Below are 21,095 nucleotides of genomic sequence, written 5' to 3'. Positions count from 1 at the left end.
TTCTTTGAGCACTTGCCCCAACTGAATTTCTACCTACTCAGTGCTCTCAAACCGAATCCTAGTATATCCTATTTCCAGTGCAAGACCAGACATTAGTTGTTTTCACTTTGTTTTGTTTTTGTTTTTGCTTTTGTTTTCTTTTACTATCTTCTACTACCTATTCTAACCTCTGCCTTGTCTATTCAATATCTCAATATTTCAGTTAATTTTTGCTTTAGTTTCTTCGAATTGCCATTATAACATTACAATTGGCTTAAAAGAACAATAATTTATTGTCTCAGTTCTGGGTGCAAGAAATCCAGACCAAAGTGTCATCAGGGCCGCACTTCCTCTGAAATCTATAAGGTTCTCATGGTAGCTTGCTGCCGATATATGGCATTCTGTGGCTTGTTTAATAACCCAATCTCTATCTCTGTCACCTTGCTGTCTTCTCTCTGTTTTTCTGTTTCCAAATGTCCTCTCCGCAAATGGGCAAAGCTATACTGGAGTAGGGCCCAGCCTAATCCAGTCTGCCCTGATCTTAACTAAAAGCATCTACAAAAATACTATTTCTAAAATGAATCACATTTACAATCCTGGGAGATAGGAAGTGAACATATCTTTTTGAAGTATACAATTTAATCCATAACATTACACCCTGTGGCCCTTCTCACATGCAAAAGGACATTCACCATATCCCATCATCCCCAAAAATACTAAACCATCCAAAATCAACTCTGGAGTCTAGATTTCATCTTCTAAATCATCTAAAACAAGTACAGATGAGACTCTCAGTATAATTCATTGTAAGGCAAAATTAATCTTCATCAGTGGACAGGTAAAACGATCAAAGTTGTTATTTGCTACCAAACACAATATGAGACTGGCATAGGATTGACTTTCCCATTCTAGAAGGAAGGAATTTGAAAGAAAAAGAGTCATGGGTCACAAATGAGTCCAAAATCCTGCAGGGCAAATCCATCAGATTCCATGGCCTGTGAGCAATCTGTGGTTCAGTGCTCTGTCCTTCTGACTTCTGGAGTGGCAGCCCTCCATCTCTGAATGCCAGGTGGTGGCCCCACCCTTGGGCTCAGCCTTTTACACCATGGCCCTGCTCTGGGAATTATTCTTCCTCATTTTCTCATATCTCTGTCACTTTCAGTAAAGCCTAGCCATGCTTCTGCTGACAATTCTCCATAACCATGTTGATCTCTCATGCAATTCACCAGGGTTGAATTCATCAGTAAGGAGGGTCCTACACAGATATTTCCTAGACACCACTTTTCTAAAACTGGCTTTTTCCAGGATTATTGATTAGATCCATTAGTCCTGTGCCTAATCTTCTCTGAGCAAATGGTGGTCCAGTGACATCCCTTGGCCCTATTTCCAGAATACAGTATATGGATAGGCCATCAATTTCTCAAATCATAAACTGCAAATTTCTTTATGCTTAACAGTTCAAATTTCAATTTATTTCTTTCCTTTCACATTTTTCTATAAACAGCACAGATAAACCAGGCTGCACCATCCATACTTCTCTCACCTAAATATCCAAGTTCAAGTTCTGTCTTTCATCCAACATCATAACACAATTCTGCAAAGTTCTCTGCCATTTTACAGAAAGGATAGCATTTCTTCCAAAGTTCAATAACATTCATCATTTCCTTCTAAGGTCTTGGCCAATTTTGCCTTTATGTCTATATTTCTACCATCTTTCTGTTCAAGACTATCTAGGTTTTCACTATCAAGTATCTCAAAATTCTTCCTGCCTAGACCCAATTCCCAATCCAAAGTAGTCCACTTCCCCATTTTTACATATTTAAGCAGAAGTATTTTCATCCTTGTACCAAAAACTGTCTTAGTTTCTTAGGGCTACAGCAAAAGAGTACCAAAACCTGGGTGGCTTAAAACAACAGAGATGTATTGTCTCAGAGTTCTGCAAGCCAGAAGCTCCCCCAATCCCCAAAAACAGAGAGAGAGAATCATATGACCCCAGGTAGAAATGCAGAGTACCAGAAATAGCAAATATGTGAGTAGGTACAAAAGATTACTTTTTGTATTTCTTGAAAATTCAAATTACTCTAATTCAACTAAAAGAAAAATGATTTATGCTGATGTTTAATATATACATAATATACAAAATGAGAATAGCAATAAAATGTAATACAATAATGCAAATAAAATAATACAAATGATGTAATAAAAATATATGAAAGTGGGCGGGCCGCGGTGGCTCAGCGGGCAAAGTGCTTGCCTGCTATGCCGGAGGACCTCGGTTCGATTCCCGGCCCCAGCCCATGTAACAAAAACGGAGAAACAGAATACAATAAAACAAGAAAATGTTTAAAAATGTTTCCCTTTCTTCCTTCCTTCCTTCCTTCTATCCTTCCTTCCTTCTCTCTGTCTTTCCTTTAAAAAAAAAAAAAAAAAAAAAAAAAAAAAAAAAAAAATATATGAAAGTATAGCTAATATTCCAGTAGAAGAGATAACATGAAGTACTGAAAAACACTCAAAAAGATCCACGAGATGGGAGGAAAAGGCACGAAATTAAGATTAACATTTGAGATTCACAGTGACTCCCCATGCAAAAATAAAAAATTAACATTTGAAAATCAACCAACATTATTCACTACATTAATAGACCAAAAGGGTAAAACCATATAATCATCTCAAAAGCAGTAGAAAGAGTATTTGATAAAAACAAATAACTATTCATGATAAATAGTTTTAGCAAACTAGGAATATAACCAGACATTCTGTATCTGATAACAGATGTCTATGAAAAACCTACAGTTAACCTTATACTCAGTAGTGAAATACTGAATGATTACATCTTAAGGTTAATGACAAGTCAAGAATGTCCACTGTCCCAATTTCTATTCAACAATGAATGTGAGCTGCCAACCAATGCAATACATGAAGGTATTAAGAGTGCAGTGCTTAATATATATAATTCACAACGGCAAGGTTACAATCAAAAATTCCTCTTGACTGCCTCTGCCTTCTATTCATATCTCTCTGAACAGTTCTGGGCCAGTTTGAATCTTTTGTGAACTCCAGAAAAACCATGTTTTTTAGAAATCATTCCATTCTACATATGCAATCAGTAATTCTTAATATCATCACATAGATGTATGATCATCATTTCTTAGTACATTTGCATCAATCCAGAAAAAGAAATAGCAAGACAACATAGAAAGAAATAAAATGATAATATAGAGAAAAAATAAAAATAAAAAATACAAAAAATATATATAAAAAAACAAAACAAACAAACAAAAAACTATAGCTCAGATGCAGCTTCATTCAGTGTTTTAACATAATTACATTACAATTAGGTACTATTGTGCTGTCCATTTTTGAGTTTTTGTATCTAGTCTTGTTGCACAGTCTGTATCCCTTCAGCTCCAATTACCCATTATCTTACCCGATTTCTAACTCCTGATGGTCTCTGTTACCAATGACATATTCCAAGTTTATTCTCTAATGTCGGTTCACATCAGTGGGACCATACAGTATTTGTCCTTTAGCTTTTGGCTAGTCTCACTCAGCATAATGTTCTCTAGGTCCATCCATGTTATTACATGCTTCATAAGTTTATTCTGTCTTAAAGCTGCGTAATATTCCATCATATGTATATACCACAGTTTGTTTAGCCACTTGTCTGTTGATGGACATTTTGGCTGTTTCCATCTCTTTGCAATTGTAAATAATGCTGCTATAAACATTGGTGTGCAAATGTCCGTTTGTGTCTTTGCCCTTGAGTCCTTTGAGTAGATACCTAGCAATGGTATTGCTGGGTCGTATGGCAATTCTATATTCAGCTTTTTGAGGAACCGCCAAACTGCCTTCAACAGTGGTTGCACCATTTGGCATTCCCACCAGCAGTGGATAAGTGTGCCTCTTTCTCTGCATCCTCTCCAGCACTTGTCATTTTTTGTTTTGTTGATAATGACCATTCTGGTGGGTGTAAGATGATATCTCATTGTGGTTTTGATTTGCATTTCTCTAATGGCCAGGGACATTGAGCATCTCTTCATGTGCCTTTTGGCCATTTGTATTTCCTCTTTTGAGAGGTGTCTGTCCAAGTCTTTTTCCCATTTTGTAATTGGGTTGGCTGTCTTTTTGTTGTTGTTGAGTTGAACAATCTCTTTATAAATTCTGGATACTAGACTTTTATCTGATATGTCATTTCCAAATATTGTCTCCCATTGTGCAGAAAAACCATGTTTTAATCCTGATACATCTTGTGGGAGCAGCCATTTCTTTTAAATCCCTTCAGTACTATAGGTTGGAAATTTGATTAGATTATCTCCACGGAAATATGGCACACCCAATTGTGGGTATTAATCTGTGCTTAGAGGGAGATGTGACTCCACCCATCCAAGTGGGTCTTGATTATTTTACTGGAATCCTTTAAAAGAGGAAATATTTTGGAAAAAGCTTAAGAGCCGTGAGAGAGAGCCACAAGAGCCCATGTAGCCAGACGCCTTTGGAGACGAAGAAGGAAAACACCCCTGGGCATTTGGAACAAGAAGCTTCATGAAACAACCTTCGTGAAACAAGAAGCCTGGAGAGAAACAGACTCATGAGACAAGAAGCTAGGAGAGAAAGCTAGCAGACATCGTCATGTTTGCCTTGTGCTTTTCTAGTTGAGAGAGAAACCCTGAACTTCATCAGCCTTCTTGAGTGAAGGTAATCTCTTGCTGATGCCTTAACTTGGACATTTCAATAGATCTGTTTTAATTAGAACGTTTTCACAGCCTAGAACTGTAAACTTGCAGCTTAATAAATTCCCCCTTTTAAAAGCTGCTCTGGACTTCCGGAGAAGATGGCGGTTTAGTAAGACATGCAGGTCTTAGTTCCTCCTCCAGAACAGCTACCAAAGAAATAGAAACAGTACAGAACAGCTCCTGGAGCCAGGACAGAGAACAGAAACACAGCGTACCCCATTCTGGAACGGCTGAACCGGCTAAGAGAATCCGCTGCGGTGAGGTCCCCAAGAGGTGTGCGCTGCCCCAGGCCATGGCGCCTGGCGGCCGGAGCCCCTCCCTCCCTCCTTCCCAGGCTGGCTGGGAGATTTGGATCGGCACTCCCCCAAGCCGCGTCAGTTGGCAAACCTCCCCCATAGCGAGAGTCTTCCAAAGTTAAAGAATCCACAGCATCTTTTACTGGTGGGACCCGCAGACAGACGAGCACCACATACTGGGCAGGATAAGAAAAACAGAGCCCAGAGACTTCACAGGAAAGCCTTTCAACCTGCTGGGTCCCACACCCAGGGAAATCTGATTAAATGCCCAGACACCAGCAAAAAATAATGGATCACACCAGGAAAATTGAAGATATGGCCCAGTCAAAGGAACAAACCAATAGATCAAATGAGATACAGGAGCTGAGACAACTAATTCTGAATATACGAACAGAAATGGAACACCTCTTCAAAAACCAAATCAATAAATTGAGGGAGGACATGAAGAAGGCATGGGCTGAACAAATAGAAGAAATGGAAAGTCTGAGAAAACAAATCACAGAACTTATGGGATTGAAGGACAAAGTAGAAAAGATGGAAAAAAACAATGGAAACCTACAATGGTAGACTTAAAAAGACAGAGGCTAGAATTAGTGAACTGAAGGATGGAACATTTGAATTTCAAAAAGAAACAGAAACTATAGGGAAAAGAATGGAAAAATTTGAGCAGGGGATCAGGGAACTGAATGATAATATGAAGTGCACAAACATACGTGTTGTGGGTGTCCCAGAAGGAGAAGAGAAGGGAAAAGGAGGAGAAAAACTAATGGAAGAAATTATCACTGGAAATTTCCCAACTCTTATGAAAGAACTAAAATTACATATCCAAGAAGTGCAGCACACTCCAAAGAGAATAGACCCAAATAGGCATTCTCCAAGACACTTACTAGTTAGAATGTCAGAGGTCAAAGAGAAAGAGAGGATCTTGAAAGCAGCAAGAGAAAAACAATCCATCACATACAAGGGAAACCCAATAAGACTATATGTAGATTTCTTAGCAGAAACCATGGAAGCTAGAAGACAGTGGGATGATATATTTAAATTACTAAAAGAGAAAAACTGCCAACAAAGACTTCTATATCCAGCAGAATTGTCCTTCAGAAATGAGGGAGAAATCAAAACATTTTCAGACAAAAAGTCACTGAGAGAATTTGTGACCAAGAGACCAGCTCTGCAAGAAATACTAAAGGGAGCACTAGAGTCAGATACGAAAAGACAGAAGAGAGAGGTATGGAGAAGAGTGTAGAAAGAAGGAAAATCAGATATGATATATATAATGCAAAAGGCAAAATGGTAGAGGAAAATATAATCCAAAGAGTAATAACACTAAATGTAAATGGACTGAATTCCCCAATCAAAAGACATAGACTGGCAGAATGGATTAAAAACAGGATCCTTCTATATGCTGTCTACAGGAAACACATCTTAAACCCAAAGATAAACATAGGTTGAAAGTGAAAGGTTGGGAAAAGATATTTCATGCAAATAACAACCAGAAAAAAGCAAGAGTAGCTATACTAATATCCAACAAATTAGACTTCAAATATAAAACAGTTAAAACAGACAAAGAAGGATACTCTCTACTAATAAGAAATAATTAAACAAGAAGATATAACAATCATAAATATTTATGCACTGAATTAGAATGCCACAAAATACGTGAGGAATACACTGCAATCACTGAAAAGGGAAATAGACACATATACCATAATAGTTGGAGACTTCAATTCGCCACTCTCATCAATGGACAGAACATCTAGACAGAGGATCAGTAAAGAAATAGAGAATTTGAATATTGCAATAAATGAGCTAGACTTAACAGACATTTATAGGACATTACACCCAACAAGAGCAGGATACAACTTTTTCTCAAGTGCTCATGGATCATTCTCAAAGATAGACCATATGCTGGGTCACAAGTCTTAACAAATTTAAAAAGATTGAAATCATACACCACACTTTCTCAGATCATAAAGGAATGAAGTTGGAAATCAATAATAGGCGGAGTGCCAGAAAATTTGCAAATACGTGGAGGCTCAACAACACACTCTTAAACAACCAGTGGGTCAAGGAAGAAATTGCAAGAGAAATTAGTAAATATATCGAGGCAAATGAAAACGAAAACACAACATATCAAAACCTATGGGAGGCAGCAAAGGCAGTGTTAAGAGGGAAATTTATTGCCCTGAATGCCTATATCAGAAAAGAATAAAAGGCAAAAATTCGGGAACTAACTGTCCACTTGGAAGAACTGGAGAAAGAAAAGCAAACTAACCCCAAAGCAAGCAAAAGGAAAGAAATAACAAAGATTAGAGCAGAAATAAATGAAATTGAAAACATGAAAACAATAGAGAAAATCAATAAAAACAGAAGTTGGTTCTATGAGAAAATCAACAAGATTGATGGGCCCTTAGCAAGATTGACAAAAAGAAGAAGAGAGAGGACGCAAATAAATAAGATCAGAAACGGAAGAGGAGACATAACCACTAACCTCACAGAAATAAAGGAGGTAATAACAGGATACTATGAACAACTTTACACTAATAAATACAAAAATTTAGATGAAATGGATGGGTTCCTGGAAAGGCATGAACAACCAACTTTGACTCAAGAAGAAATTGATGACCTCAACAAACCAATCACAAGTAAGGAAATTGAATCAGTCATTCAAAAGCTTCCCAAAAAGAAAAGTCCAGGACCAGATGGCTTCACATGTGAATTCTACCAAACATTCCAGAAAGAATTAGTACCAACTCTCCTCAAACTCTTCAAAAAAATCAAAGTGGAGTGAAAGCTACCTAATTCATTCTATGAAGCCAACATCACCCTCATACCAAAACCAGGCAAAGATATTACAAAAAAAGAAAACTACAGACCAATCTCTCTAATGAATATAGATGCAAGACTCCTCAATAAAATTCTAGCAAATCGAATCCAGCAACACATTAAAAGAATTATACATCATGACCAAGTTGGATTCATCCCAGGTATGCAAGGATGGTTCAACATAAGAAAATCAATTAATGTAATACACCATATCAACAAATCAAAGCAGAAAAATCACATGATCATCTCAATTGATGCAGAGAAGGCATTTGACAAGATTCAACATCCTTTCCTGTTGAAAACACTTCAAAAGATAGGAATACAAGGGAACTTCCTTAAAATGATAGAGGGAATATGAAAAACCCACAGCTAATATCATCCTCAATGGGGAAAAATTGAGAACTTTCCCCCTAAGATCAGGAACAAGACAAGGATGTCCATTATCACCACTATTATTCAACATCGCGTTGGAGGTTCTAGCCAGAGCAATTAGACAAGAAAAAGAAATACAAGGCATCAAAATTGGAAAGGAAGAAGTAAAACTATCACTGTTTGCAGACGATATGATACTATATGTCGAAAACCCAGAAAAATCCACAACAAAATTACTAGAGCTAATAAATGTGTACAGCAAAGTAGCAGGTTACAAGACCAACATTCAAAAATCTGTAGCATTTCTGTACATGAGCAATGAACAAGCTGAGGGGGAAATCAAGAAACGAATTCCATTTACAATTGCAACTAAAAGAATAAAATACCTAGGAATAAATTTAACTAAAGAGACAAAAAACCTATACAAAGAAAACTACAAAAAACTGTTAAAAGAAATCACAGAAGACCTAAATAGATGGAAGGGCATACCGTGTTCATGGATTGGAAGACTAAATATAGTTAAGATGTCAATCCTACCTAAATTGATTTACAGATTCAATGCAATACCAATCAAAATCCCAACAACTTCTTTTTCGGAAATAGAAAAACCAATAAGCAAATTTATCTGGAAGGGCAGGGTGCCCCGAATTGCTAAAAGTATCTTGAGGGAAAAAAACGAAGCTGGAGGTCTCATGCTGCTGGACTTTAATGCATATTATGAAGCCACAGTGGTCAAAACAGCATAGTATTGGCATAAAGATAGATATATCGACCAATGGAATTGAATAGAGTGCTCAGATATAGACCCTCTCATCTATGGACATTTGATCTTTGATAAGGCAGTCAAGCCAAGTCACCTGGGACAGAACAGTCTCTTCAATAAATGGTGCCTAGAGAACTGGATATCCATATGCAAAAGAATGAAAGAGGACCCGTATCTCACACCCTATACAAAAGTTAACTCAAAATGGATCAAAGATCTAAACATTAGGTCTAAGACCATAAAACAGTTAGAGGAAAATGTAGGGAGATATCTTATGACTCTTACAATTGGAGGCGGTTTTATGGACCTTAAATCTAAAGCAAGAGCACTGAAGAAAGAAAGAAAGAAATGGGAGGTCCTCAAAATTAAACACTTTTGTGCATCAAAGAACTTCATCAAGAAAGTAGAAAGACAGCCTACACAATGGGAGACAATATTTGGAAATGACATATTGGATAAAGGTCTAGTATCCAGAATTTATAAAGAGATTGTTCAACTCAACAACAAAAAGACAGCCAACCCAGTTACAAAATGGGAAAAAGACTTGAACAGACACCTAACAGAAGAGGAAATACAAATGGCCAAAAGACACATGAAGAGATGCTCAATGTCCGTGGCCATTAGAGAAATGCAAATCAAAAGCACAATGAGATATCATCTCACACCCACCAGAATGGCCATTATCAACAAAACAGAAAATGACAAGTGCTGGAGAGGATGCGGAGAAAGAGGCACACTTATCCACTGTTGGTGGGAATGTCAAATGTTGCAACCACTGTGGAAGGCAGTTTGGCGGTTCCTCAAAAAGCGGAATATAGAGTTGCCATACGACCCAGCAATACCATTGCTAGTTATCTACTCAAAGGACTTAAGGACAAAGACACAAATGGACATTTGCACACCAATGTTTATAGCAGCATTATTTACAATTGCAAAGAGATGGAAACAGCCAAAATGTCCATCAACAGATGAGTGGCTAAAGAAACTGTGGTATATACATACGATGGAATATTATGCAGCTTTAAGACAGAATAAACTTATGAAGCATGTAATAACATGGATGGACCTAGAGAACATTATGCTGTGTGAGACTAGCCAAAAACTAAAGGACAAATACTGTATGGTCCCACTGATGTGAACCGACATTAGAGAATAAACTTGGAATATGTCATTGGTAACAGAGACTATCAGGAGTTAGAAACAGGGTAAGACAATGGGTAATTGGAGCTGAAGGGTTACAGACTGTGCAACAGAACTAGATACAAAAACTCAAAAATGGACAGCACAATACTATCTAATTGTAATGTAATTATGTTAAAACACTGAATGAAGCTGCATCTCAGCTATAGTATTTTTTGTTTGTTTGTGTTTTTGTTTTTTTCCTTTGTTTCTTTATTTTTTTATTTTCTGTTTTTATTATTTTTATTTTTTCTCTATATTATCATGCTATATCTTTTTCTGTTGTTTTGCTAGTTCTTTTCCTAAATTGATGCAAATGTATTCAGAAATGATGATCATTCATCTATGTGATGATATTAAGAATTACTGATTGCATATGTAGAATGGAATGATTTCTAAATGTTGTGTTAGTTAATTTTTTTTAATTAATAAAAAAAGACTATAAAAAAAAAGCTGCTCTGTTTCTGGTATATTGCATTCCAGCAGCTAGCAGACTAGAACAACCCCTTATAACTGTTCAGTGCTTCTCAGTGCCCTCAACCTGAATCTTCATTGACATGATCCTAAATATGTTTGTCCTTCTCGCTATGTTTGCATAAAGAGACCAAAAATTTGGAATGGAAAGTATTAAAACATCTGTATTGAAACATGATATAAGTATACATAGAAAATACAAAGAAATATAAAAACCATAATTCAAAAGTAGATTTTACAAGGTCATGAAATACAAGCTTATTAGATAAAATGTATTATTTCCATGTATCAGGGAAAAATTTATAAAAATTTTAAATTTAATTTTAAAAAGAACATTTACACCAGCAATAAAAAAGAAAATCATGAAATACCTAGGAATGAGTTTTTAAAAATTTATATATGACCTCTATGCTAAAAATTAAAAATAAAGCTGAACAATTTTACGAAATCTAAATAAATGGAAAGATACGTATTTCATAGATTGGATCAGAAAAATAAGTATTGTTAATTTGTTCAGTCGACCTTAATGAATGTATGGATTCAATTAAATTCCAATAAAAATAGGAGATTTCTTGACAGAATTTGACAAGGTGATTCTAGATTTATAATGAATTACTAACGATCTAGAATAGCCAAAATAACTGGAAGAAATAATTGGAGAACTTACACTATCTGCCTTCAAGCGTTATATAAAGTTACAGTAATTAAAACAGTATCATTCTGTAATAAAGATATATAAATAGATTAGTGGAGCAGATTAGACTATCCAGAAATAGATCCAAGCATTTAAATTCACTTGATTCTTTGCAAAGGTGGCAAAGTAATTCAATGGGGGAAAAACTGTTTTAATCAGTATTTCTGGAACAACTGAATATCTATATAAAAACATAAAAGATCCTTGACCCCTTTTCTTGTTTAAGTGTACTCTACGTATATGAATTAGAGAGTAGAGCTGTATATTGAGGATACAAGACTACTGGGTTTTGCACTTATGCTTTTCATTAGGCTTCTTGATGATCTTCGTTTCTTCACACTACTGCTACCCACTTTGTCTTGTCTGTTACTTTCAACCTGCAGAACACCCTTTAATAATTCTTGGAGGGCAGGTCTCTTATTGGTAAAATGTCTCAGTCTCTGTGCATCTGTGAATATTTTAAACTGATAAATATTTAAATATTTTGAAAGATTCTTTTTCAGATAAAGAATTTAGAGCAGGAAGGTTTTCTCTTTCAGTACCTCAAATACATCATACCACTGCCTCTCATCTCCATGGTTTCTGATAAGAAGTCGGAACTTTGTCTTATTCAGGATCCCTCGTATGTGAGGAATTTTGTTTCTCTTGCTGCTCCGATTATTATGTGTCTCAGAGTAGATCTATTAGGATTTATTCTGCTTGTAGTACATTGAGCTTCTTGAACATATATATTTATGTTAGTCATAGCAATTAGGAAGTTTGGGACCATTATGTCCTCAAATATTCTTTATACCCCTTTTCCCTTCTCTTCTCTTTCTGGGACACCATAATGCATATATTTGTACACTTTGTGCTTTCACTCAAATCCCTGAGACACTACTCAATTTGTTCCATTCTTTTCTCTGTTTGTTCTTTTGACTCTATGATTTCGATTATCCTGTCTTCTAGTTTGCAGATTCTTTCTTCTGCCCATTCAAATCTGCTGTCATATGCCTCTAGTGTATAGTTAATCTCTACTATTGTGCCTTTCATACCTGTGGTAGTTTGTTAAAGCTGCCTGAATGCAATATACCAAAAATGGATCAGCTTTGATAAAGGGGATTTAATAAATTACAAGCCTACAGCTCTAAGGCCTTAAAAATGTTCATAAAAAAAAATCTCAACACTGAAGAAAGGCCAATACCTGTCGCATGGTGTGATGCTTAGGTTCTGGTGTCAACTTGGCCGTTTGATGATGCCCAGTGGTCTGGTCAAGCAAGCACTGGCCTCACCACTGCTGCAAGGATATTTCATGGTTGGTTGACAAACCAGAAGGCTGGTGTATTAAATCATCAGACAGTTGATTGCATCTGGGGTTGATTACATCTGCAATCAAATAAGGTATGTCTCCCACCAATGAGATAACCCAATCAGTGGAAGACATTTTAAGGAAGAAGAGAGACTTTTTCACAGCTTCTTCAGTTACCGAGTCTCTCCTGTGGAGTTCACCCAGAACCTTCATTGGAGCTGCCAGCTTCACAACCTGCCTACAGATTTTGGACTCTTCCATTTTCATGGTTGCATGAGACACCTTCACAAATTTCATATTTACAGATGTTTCCTGTGGGTTCTGTTTCTGTAAAGAACCCTAACTAATACAGCTTGGTACTGAGAGTGGTTCTCAAGAAACAGAATCTTAAAAGTGGGTTTTTAGGTTTGATTCCCAGTGCCTGCCCATGCAAAAAAACACAATGGATTTTTGCAATTGGTTTTCTACTCTTAGTAGACTCAGAGGAATTAATGGCTGTCTTTCCAATAATCAAGATACACTATCAGTCTATGGGGTGAGTTGGCAAGGGAGATACTCAAAATATCACATTAGATTCTGCTAACTGTATGCTTATATGAATCAAGGGTCCGGATGAGAGTGTTTTTGACACCTTGAAAGAGTTCTGTGGAATTAAGAGGTATAATGATGTTGGCTGGTTGTTGTTAGATACACTGGATGCAGTGATAAGGGAAAGGGATAAGTTGAAGGCTACAAGTTTGCAACTTAAGTACCATTTGAACAATGTAAAAGTTTCCATGTTTTCCCTGAGAAAATCTTATTTCTCTGTGGTCACAGACTTCAAATCTCTGAAAACCAGATACAGAGCCTCATTGTGAAAGTGGCAGACATACAACATAAACTAAAATCTCAACCTTGTAGGATGTCTTCTGTTAAATTAAGGGTTTTGATTGCAAAAGAATAGGATCCTGAAACTTGGGATGGGGATATATGTATTTATAATAATGGCAATTCTGGGAGATGGAATCCCGGGAATATGCTGAACCTTTGCTAGATACACCTGTAATGGATTGCCCCGTGGAAACAGCTTCCTGGCCTCTAGTCTTCCCAGAGAAATCTGCCACCCAACTTCCATATAATAAGAGTAACCTTTTAGTGCCTGTTAACTCTGCAACCACCTCCTCTGGGGAAACAGCCTTCACTCCTCTATCTGGAGCAACTAATTTTGTTTCACCAGATAAAACTGCAACAGAAGCCCTGAGATAATAGGCTTGAAAGACACATCTATTTCCTCTCATAACCCATGCCCACCACACCTCATTTCTTCAAGACCTATAACTAGACTAAAGTCCCAACAGGCCCCAAAAGTGTGACCCACGTGGAGGTACAATATACTCCAAATGAATCACATGAGTTTTATAATCTATATAGACATAAATCAGGGGAATATGTGTGGGAATGTATAGTAAGTGTGTGGGATAATTGTGGAAGGAACACGAACTTGGATCAAGCTGAATTTATTGATATGGGCCCACTAAGCAGAGATCCTGCAGTCAATATTCAAGCCTGAGGGGTTAGAAAGGGCATTACCAGTTTGTTTGGATGGTTCACTGAAATATGGATCAAAAGGTGGCCAACAATACATGAGGTCGAAATGCCAGAACTGCCCTCGTATATTGTAGATGAGGGAATCCAGAGGCACAGAGAGACTGGAATGTCAGAGTGGATTTATCAGGGAGGAACAGCTCACATACCCCAGGAATGTCCAGAGGACACATCTTTCATCAGAGCCTTAAGAAATTAATTCATGAGACGAGCTCTATCATCCCTGAATGGTTCTGTAGTCACCCTTCTCTGTAGGTCACATATTACAGTGGTAACTGCTGTCATTGAGCTGGAATCCTTAAACACAATGGAGAGGATCAGATCCTGAGCTGGTAGAAGCCATGTGGTGACAGTTAATCACCATAGACAAGGTGGGTGCGGCCACCATAATGGACAGTAGACTCAAAGCAGCAGACAAAATAATCTGACTTGCAGAGACTTGTGGTGTTGGCTAGTAGATTGTGGGGTACCCAGAAGTAAAATAGATGGGCAGTCTACTGAATTCTTCTTTGAGCTGTATAAGCAGAAGAATTCTAGGTCATATGAACAGAAGTCTAACTTGAATTGTGAAAACGGCATCATGGCCCCTTAATCAATTCCCAGACTAGAAACAATGTATAGACATAGAGTCCCTTGAATGAGGGAAGGGCCAGATACCCTTGGGGAAGGTCTCTTTTACCCTGCCCCAAATTTACACTGTTAAACTTCCTCCCAGCCTTCCCCACGGAGAACTATGGCCTTTTACCAGATTGGCCACGCATTGGGAAAAAGGAAATGATCAGATATTTTGGATTATTAGACACTGGTTCAGAGATGACACTAATTCCAGGAGACCCAAAATATCACTCTGGTCCACCAGTCAGAGTAGGGACTCATGGAGGTCAAGCGATTGATGGAGTTTTATCTCAGGTCTGTCTCAGAGTAGGTCCAGGGAGTCCCTGGACCCATTCTATGGTCATTTTCCCAGTTGTAGAAGGCATAATTGGAATCAACATACGCAGCAACTGGCAGAATCCCCACATTGGTTCTCTAACTCATGGAATGAGGACAATTACGCTCAGAAAGGCCAAATGGAAGCCATTAGAACTGCCCCTACCTAGGAAAATAGTGAATCAGAAGCAATACTGGATTCATGGAGGGGCTGCAGTAATTAGTGCTGCTCGTAAGGACATGAAAGATGCAGGCATGGCAAATCCCATCACATCCCCATTCAAGTCTCCTATTTGGCCTGTGCAAAAAACAGATGGGTCTTGGAGGATGAAAGTGGCTTATCATAAATATAACCAGGTGGTGACTCCAATTGCAGCTGCTGTTCCAGATGTGATAGCATTGCTTGAGCAAACCAACACATCGCCTGGTACCTGGAATACAGCCATTGATGTGGCAAATGCTTCTTTTCAATAGCTGCGAGTAAGGACCACCAGAAACAGTTTGCATTCAGCTGGCAAGGCCAGCAGTATACTTTCACTGTCTTGCCATAGGGGTCTATCAATTTTCCAACTCTATATGACAACCTTGTCTGCAGGGACATTGATCATTTCTCTCACCCACAAGACATCATACAGGCCCATTATATCAATCATATCATGTTGACTGGACCTAGTAAGCAAGAAGTAGCAATTATTATAAACTTATTGGTAAGGCATTTGTATGTCAGAGGATGGGAGATAAATCCAATCATAATACAGGTGCCTTCTACCTCAATGAAATTTCTAGGTGTCCAGTGGTATGGGATATGTCAAGATATCCCTTCTAAGGCGAAGGGTAAGCTGGTGCATCTGGACCCTCCTATGAACAAAAATGAGGTACAATGACTCATTGGTTTCTTTGGATTTTGAAGACAGCATATTCCTCATTTAGGTTGCCACTCCAGCCCATTTACTGAGTGACCAAAAAAGCTGTTAGATTTGAATGGGGACTGGAGAAAGAGAAGGCTCTGTGACATGTCCAGGCTGCTATGCAAGCTGTTCTGCCATTTAGGCCATATGATCCAGCAGATCCAATAGAGCTGGAAGTGTCAGTGGCAAATAGGGATGCTGTCTGGAGCATCTGGCAGGCCCATATAGGAGAACCACAGTGTAGAACCTTAGGATTTTGGAGCAAAACCTTACCATCCACTGCAAATAACTACCTTTTTTTTTTTTTTGAGGAAAAGCTTTTAGCCTGCTATTTGAGGCTTAATAGAGACTGAAAACTTAACCATGGGCCACCAAGTTACCATGAGAACTGAGTTATCTATCATGAGCTGAGTGTTGGCTGGCCCACCAAGCCATAAAGTTGAGTAGCAGCACTCCATCAGAAAATGGAAATGGTGTATAAGGAATAGGGCTCAAGCAAGTCCTGAAGGCAGTAGTACATTACATGAGAAAGTGGTCCAAATGTCCATAGTCCCCACTCCTGCCACATTACCTTGTCTTTCCCAGACCAGAGCTGTGGCTCTTGGCGAGTTCTTTCTAGTCAACTAACTGAGGAAGAGAAAAATCGGGCCTGGTTTACAGATGGTTATGTACGATATCCGGGGGCCACCCAGAAGTGGGCAGCTGCAGCACTACAACCCCATTCTGGGATGCCTTTAAAGGACACTGGTGAGGGGAATCCTCACAGTGGGTGGAACTTCAAGAAGTGCACCTGGTTTTTCATTTTGCTTACACGGAGAACTGGCCAAGGATGAATTTATATCCTGACTCATGGGCTGTTGTTAATGGTTTGGCTGGATGGTTAGGGTTTGGAAGGAGCATGATTGGAAAGTTGGTAACAAAGAGGTCTGGGGAAGAGGTATGTGGATAGACTTTTCCGAGTGGGAAAAGAGTATGGAGATACTTGTGTCCTAGGTGAGTGTTCACCGGAGGGTGACTTCAGCACAGGAAGGTTTTAATAATCAAGTGGATAAGATGACCTATCCTGTGGATACAAGTGTTCTAGTTTGCTAGCTGCCAGAATGCAACATGCCAGAGATGGATTGGTTTTTAATAAAGGGGGATTTATTTCATTAGTTCTTCAGAGAAAAGGCAGCTAACTTTCAACTGAGGTTCTTTCTTATGTGGGAAGGCACAGGGTGATCTCTGCTGGCCTTCTCTCCAGGCCTCTTTCCCAGGCCTCCTGTTAGGTGAAACATATGTCTGTTATTTTGTTCTCTTTGGAAGTTAAGGATGTTTCAAGGTGATGTGTATAGCTGCCAAATTGACAAGGGGTGGAGTCCAATGGATAGGTTCTAGTGTCAACTTGGCCAGCTGATGCACTGGCCTGACCATTCTGTCAAGGATATTCCATGACTGGTTGATAAATCAGAAGGCCAGTGTATTAAACATCAGACAATTGATTGAATCTGGGAATGATTAAATCTGTGATCAACTAAGGGTCATCTTTCACCAAGGATATAATCCAATCAGTTGAAGACTTTTTAAGGGAGAAGAGAGACCTTTTCACTGCTTCTTCAGTCAGTGAGCCTCACTGAAGGAGTTCATTCACCCTTCATCAAAGCTGCCAACTTCACAGTCTACCTTATGGATTTTGGACTCTGCCATTCCCATGGTTGCATGACATGCCTTTATAAATCTCATATTTACAGATATCTCCTGTTGGTTCTATTTTGCTAGAGAACCCTGACTAATACACATGGGAAGGCATGTGGCTGACATCTGCTGGTCCTTGTTCCTAGTTCCATTGCCTTTAGCCTCTAAATACAGTGGCTTTCTCTTTAGGCATCTGTGAGTCTGAACTTAGCAACCCTAGGTAAAAATTCTGGGTTTCATCTTTTAGCTTCGCATCTCGTGGAAAGGCACATGGTGATGTCTGCTGGGCTCTGGTTCCTAACTACCTTCTGTCAGCTCTCTCTGCTCCTGGCATCTCCTGGGGCTTCTGTATTTCCAAGCTTTCTCCTAAGTGTTTCCCTATTTCAGCTCCTTTGAGGACTCCAGTAAACTAAAAGGCACACCTTGAATGAGAAGTGTCATATGTTCATCTAACCAAAAGATCACACCCACAATTGAATGTGTCACATCTTCATGGAAACAACCTAATCACAAGGCCCCACCTTACAATATTGAATCAGAATTGGAAGAACAAGACTTTTCTGGGGTACATAGCAATTTTAAATAGAACAATCCCCATAATACATTGTTGCTTTTTATCCTTTCAAACTCTTCTTTATGTTCAATATATTCTTAATATTCTTTATCTTTTTGTGCATATTTTTCTTCATCTCCTTGAATTAACTTAAGAGATTTGTTTGAACATCTTTGATTAGTTGTTCCAACTTCTGAGTCTCCTCTGAAGTTTTAATTTGTTCCCTTGACTGAGCCATATTTTCCCATTTCTTAGGATGTGCTTTGTTTGTTAAAGCTGTTGGAATGCAATATACAAGAAATGGAATGGCCTTTGTAAAGGGAATGTATTAAGTTACAAGTTTACAGTTCTAAAGCCATAAAAATATCCAAACTAATGCATCCAGAAAAAGATACCTTGACTCAACAAAGGCCAATGTCCATCACATAGGAAGGCACAGGGAGATGTCTTCTATTTCTAGGCATCTGCTCTCCCTGTCAGGACTCCAAGCATCTCCAAATATCTGTGTCTCTTTTGGTTCTGAAGTAACTGTTTTCTCCAAAATATCTCCCCTTTTAAAGGATTCCAGTAAACTACTCAAGACCTATCTTAAATGGGTGGAGTCACATCTCCAGATAATGAAAGGTCACACCCACAACTAGGTGTATCACATCTCCATGGAAGTAATTCAATCAAATCCTCTACACTAACCAATCAGTCTGCCCCCATGAGATTGGGTTGAGAAAGAAAATGTGGCTTTTCTGGGGCACATAATTTCAAACCAGCACAGGATGGCTTATCATTTTTTGATGATGTCTAGACATCTGATTATGATGAGCTGATGTGTTAACTCTGACGGTCCATTTCTCCTTCTTTGGTCTAAGGTTTTATCATGGATTGGCTTTTGTGTTAAGGCTCTTCTTTGATGTTTGGTCTAACTTATTCTAGAGCTTTATAATAGCCTGTGTTTAGCCGATCAAATTTCCTCAGTTCTTCTTCATCTGACTCTTATAGCATGCAAGTTTAATATTGCACCTTTTGTGCAATTGTTGCACGGTCAGAACAGAGCTTCCTTTCCTCTGTTCCTTCTCCAGGAATCTTGATCTGTTCTATTTGTTTTTGCACAGATTTTTTTCCCCAGATCTTGTGATTTGTTTAAATTCTCTCCCTCATACAATGCCTTGTATTCCTTACACTTTTCAATTCTGGTACCCATCCTGTGTTACAGCAGTTCGGTTTAAACTCCCCTCCCTATTCTTTTGTGAGGCTTTTCTGCTTCCAGTTTCTTCCCTATTAGGGAAGTCATTTTGGGAGCCATATGGGATCAATCCAGAAAGGCAGGACACTTCAGAAAGTACATTTTATTTTACATGTCCAGTCAACTGAAACTGGATTGAGTGAAGGCACAGCAGTTCTTGCCAGCCTTTCTATGATGGTGTCTCTTTTTTATTTATTTAGTGTTTTGTCCCTGGGGGGCCCTTTGTATTTAACACTCCTCAGCAGGTTGTTCCACTTTGGATCTCTGTAGAATTAGGACCTTCTGCCTGGACATGCATGGAGTTCTAACTGACTGCTATGAGTCTAAAATCCCAGTCCATGGTGGGAAGGAGCAGGGCTGTGCTGCCTTTGTATGACTTGCAAGCTGTATAGGACCAAGTGAGGGAAGGGAAAAGGGAAACAACCAGCATCTGGGACCGAACTCTCCTACCTGAGTTTTTTCTGTTTATTTGATTCAGCATTTGTAGAGTCTTTCTCCAGTCTCTAACATAATCCTGAGTGGTAAGCAAATGGGATGTGTCCTTTTATTCACTAAATCTCTGAGAAGGCCTTTGGAAGGCATGTCTTACATCAGCAACCCTGAGGATAACAACAATAACAAAAATAGGTGATATGTTATCTCCTTTTCCTCCAAGCACACACTGTTAAAAATATGAAGGGACAATACAGGAAAAGAAAAGAGAGAGAGAGAAATGGGTATTTTATGGATCTGAAATTAGAAAAAAAACAATTTGATATAAAAATGAAAAATAGAAAAGGATCAAAAAGAATTCCCACATAAATTTCAATTAAAAAGAGACTAACTTAGCTATAAAAAGTAGAGAGCCAATCATATTATATCACAAAAAAATGAATGCTGTAGCATTATTTCAAAAGGAATTAAACACATTAAAAAATAATACAAAATATGAAAAACAACATACTTCATATGAAAGAACAACAATCACAAAAACTCATACAGTAGGCAAGAGGAGTCAGGAAATTTTTTAAACAAACAGAAAAAAAGATCTTTAATTCCAGAGATTAAGACTGAATTAGAAGAAATAGAAGGGCAAATAAAACACATGATGCCTTAGAAAACAACAAGATGAGAAGGAGTCTAAAAACAAAAATGAAAAAGAAATGAAGGAAGTAGATTTACAAGAAAGTAACAACTATAGATACTGAGCAAAAATCTAATTCACATAGAGTAGTATCACTGAAGGAAAAAACTAAAGCAAATGGATGGAACAAAGAAAATTGTAGTTCAAGAAGGTTTTGCTGGTGTTAAAGAAAGAGAAAGATTTGAGTTGACATATTGAAAAGAAACTACTTGTATACAAGAAATTGCCCCAAAATAAAGACATCAAAATATATTCTTGTAAAATTAGAGGAATTTAGGAAAAGAAAAAAGGGTTCCATTAAGCAGTAAGATAATAGAATTTAAGTACAAAAAAAGATAGTGCTAAATTTCCTAGTACAGTTTTAAAAGGCTTAGGAATAATGACTAACCTAGAAGCAATGACCCTCTCTGGCATCCAATCTGAGGTCTTGAAATACTATTTTCCCACTGGGAGAAAACAAGTTTCTTAGGAAAACTGTGGAT

The 21,095-nt window shown here is 38.1% G+C and overlaps 1 pseudogene across 1 annotated transcript in view; it reads right to left on the bottom strand.

Moving 5' to 3' along the window:
* LOC143644077 (olfactory receptor 8B12-like) overlaps positions 1-21,095 on the bottom strand; it is a 40,000-nt pseudogene that overhangs the window by 2,679 nt on the left and 16,226 nt on the right. The window contains exon 2 of the transcript XR_013156498.1: positions 19,941-20,089. The product of XR_013156498.1 is annotated as an olfactory receptor 8B12-like (transcript). The remainder of the gene's footprint in view (positions 1-19,940; positions 20,090-21,095) is intronic.

Source organism: Tamandua tetradactyla, chromosome 8 (genome assembly GCF_023851605.1).
Source record: "Tamandua tetradactyla isolate mTamTet1 chromosome 8, mTamTet1.pri, whole genome shotgun sequence".
NCBI lineage: Eukaryota > Metazoa > Chordata > Mammalia > Pilosa > Myrmecophagidae > Tamandua > Tamandua tetradactyla.
This window is presented reverse-complemented; position numbering and strand designations above follow the sequence as displayed.